The 3,393-nt window shown below is 49.0% G+C and overlaps 1 pseudogene; it reads right to left on the reverse strand.

Moving 5' to 3' along the window:
• Positions 1-473: 473 nt before the first annotated feature.
• Positions 474-2,847, reverse strand: LOC144148363 (uncharacterized; annotated as a pseudogene).
• Between the last annotated feature and the right edge of the window lie 546 nt (positions 2,848-3,393).

Below are 3,393 nucleotides of genomic sequence, written 5' to 3' on the forward strand. Positions count from 1 at the left end.
ATGTACAATGCGTTCCGCCCGCAGGGTCGATGGATCGAAACCAGGCGCCGGATAGTATTTTTTTTTATATAGTGTAGGGGGAGGGGTGCGGACAACGACGGTACGGACTACGACGAACGTCAACGCGGGTGACATCAAGAGTTACTGAAATGCTCTGCATTTAAAAATCCTCGGATATTGCCCGCACAGTTGATACAGGAAAGGTGGCTAAGGCGTTGCGCTGCTGAGCACAACCGCTGCCATTGAAGTCTTAGTCAGTGTTAGTGCGCAGGAGCTTCACGCCACAACGCGCATTGCCGCGAAGCTGCACAAATGGAAAAACCCCGCGTATTATCCACACCCCTATATTGCCACTGATATTTTCGCATTTTTGGTGTGGGTAATATGTGCAGAAATACGGTACTTCAACTATTTTTGCACGATGCACATTAACATGTCTTATTTTGCTTGCACGCGTTGTCAGCCATCAGCTACTAAAGATCTTTTAACTGTTTGATTACTTCCATGATCTTCATCCGCAGGTCGAAGTGGTGTTCTTTTTTCACTTCTCTCATCGATCTCACCAGCGACAGTGCGAAATGGTGATGGTCAGCCTGCTCGTCTAAACTATTCATTAACTTTCCGAGATGATCTATCAGCAAACTATCACCATCGTCTTTCCTTTTTTTCTTTTAGGTGGCTGCATCGCAGACATGCTGGCAAGGCTGGGCTCGTGGCTTTGCAGTGAAGACGCCGCCGACCGAAGGGATATAGCCGCCGTTTCCAGCGACTCCGGTGCCGACTCACGTGACCCAAGCGACGATGACGACTCCGGCAACAATGGGGAGCACTCAATCGACACCAGAGGCGCCGGGTACAAGTCGGGATGGTCACTTGTTTGGTCGAAATCGATGTCCTCCAATTGGTTTTGAGAAATCCCTCTCAAAATGCTCTCAGCCGTCTCCTGGCTCCCTGTTTGCCTGGCATTCTTCTTGGGAGGCTCAAAATTGCCAGAAGTCCTGCACAGTAACAATAAGGGTGCATGTTATGAAATTGTGTCAATGTTCATCCTGAAAAAGAGCTGTGTTCATTGGCGTGGATGCGTAGGCACAGGACTTGTATGCTTCAGGCTGTTAGGCCCCTCATGTAAAGAGCTGAATGCCCAGAGGCACCGAGTTTGTTCAGAGCAGGAGCTCTTACTTCTGTGGAGAGCAATTCAGGCCGTAAAAGCTGCCATACGTTTTAACTACTTAGACTACCTTTTGTAATCTGTTGTATATGCTTGTCACTGCCAGCGGAAAATCACAGCAAGGCTGCATAAAGGCTGTATTGCAAGTCGTTAATGTTTTGAAGGAGTTCAGGAAGACCAATCATGGCCACGTTGAACAGGAAAGGGGAACGGATCACGCCTTGCGGCCTCCCGTTGCTCCCCAGTCGCAGCGTGTCTGACTGGACCCCCCTACGACGAACATAGCTCTGTGGCCCGAAAGAAAGTTGCTAGCACGGTCGTAGGCCGGCCTAGGTCCAGTATGCCTCGGTTTTCAGGGGCGGCTGTGTGCTTTATCTAGTCAAAGATTTTTGTTACGTGAAGTCTCAATGTAGCTGTACTGTGCAGTGGTGAGAAGTGTGCTCAGTCTATGATGTCGTGTTTGAGTCGAAGCATCACATCTTGTGTTGAGAGTTTTGGCGAGAAACCTATCACAGCTTGTGGAAATAAGTAATTTTTTATGTGCCTAAACTTACGTGTTCTACAAGCTACCCGACTCATGATGTGAGAGATGTCGGCCTTAAATTTTATAACTAAAGTTTTTTTGTCCGGTTTGGGAATCATTGCAACCTTAGCAATTTTCCAGTGTTTGATTTGACCATGTTCCCAGCACACATTCATGTCCTGGGTGAGGGCTATGAGAGAACTGTCGTCCAGGTGTACAATTTGTTATATTTTGTTAGTAATGCCGTCTGGACCTGGGGTGCAGGGTAGGTTCTCAGGTATTCGTGAATGGTAAAGTATCTCACATTTTCTTTGCAGAAAAAAGGACGAACGTTTAAAGAAACAAGGTATTTCTCGCACTGTTGAGTTATAAGGTCATCGCCTTTGGCACCACTTACTTCTGGCTGATATGTCATATATAAATTTCCTACATGGTTCAGAATTGCAAGAGGATCACTGCTGCATGTGGAAAAAACTGCTGTTTGCTCGATTAAACCTTCATCACTCCAAGTTTGTGTCATTTCTACATAAAGGTTCTCCAATGAGTGAACCCACCAATCACTGAAGGCAACGAAATTCTCACTTCTGTTGAGTCTACCCGTATAATCAGGCGAGTTTTAATTACTGTAGGTTTCTACTTTTGGAGCACTTGCAAGTCGCACATTGCAGCTGAGGCTTTCATACTGTTCCAAACGATTTTCAGCTTTCAATCGTGACTCTACTCTAGTGGAGAAACGCGGAGCATGATCATAACTAAAGGGAATGAAGGGAATGAATGCAATGCAATTACGTATCAGCAAGAAGCACTTCGTCTGCGCCCTTGCCTTGACTGGTCGCATATCGGGTAAAATTCTGTAGCGTATTATCAACTTCTACCAACACCGCCGCAAGGCTCACATTCGCAAGCTACGACGCAAAAACCACGGTAGCTTTTTTTTCGCTAGTTTGTAATGCAACTAAAAGCGTGAATAAACTTACTTGCGGGTTGTCATGGTGTCGCGCAGGAACAGGAGCTGCTTGTAGAACGGCCAGGGAATCAGCGTCTCTTCGTCGTCGTCGCCGCCGACTCTTTCGGCGGCGTCGTCGGCGCAGTCGGTGCCCATGCTACTTTTTTTTCTGGGCTACGACGTAGTAGCGGCCGAACGTATCCCTCAGGAACTTCCACCGCTTTTGTAATGCTGCGATGCACTCTGCGTAGACGAAACGAAATGATCGGCTGCTGCTTTCAAATGCCAAGCCGACAGAGTCACGCCGTACGTACCTTCGCTGACTGTTCCCGTGAACATTGCAGCGCAGATTTTCCTCCACAAGGCGCCTTTGAGCTGCCGGTTTGTGTGGTCTTTATGCGTGGCCATCCACAAAGACGTTCGGCTGGCCACGCAGGAAATCAGCCTGTCGTTGTCAATTGCCGTGGGCATAGCGGACGCGGTCTCGTAGGCGGCCATTGCGGATGACGGACAGAATGACCGGATGGCGGAAGTTGTGAGACAGCGGCGTTTGATTGGTTGCTGCCGATGACGCAACTTCCGGCGCACGGAAAAATATCTACCACAGCCAGATCTTGCCGAACGCGACTCGCATCGCCTGGAGCGCCGTCTGCGGCCGTCACGTGGTAGCGCATAGGCGCGTGTGAGCGCGTGGAATCTAGCGCACGAACGCGTGCGTCGAGTTGCCGCTTAAGGGCGTCATCTGTGGGAGGCTTG

Source organism: Haemaphysalis longicornis, unplaced genomic scaffold, assembly GCF_048455015.1.
Source record: "Haemaphysalis longicornis isolate Haplotype H1 unplaced genomic scaffold, Haemaphysalis longicornis Haplotype H1 scaffold_8, whole genome shotgun sequence".
Classification (NCBI taxonomy): Eukaryota; Metazoa; Arthropoda; class Arachnida; order Ixodida; family Ixodidae; genus Haemaphysalis; species Haemaphysalis longicornis.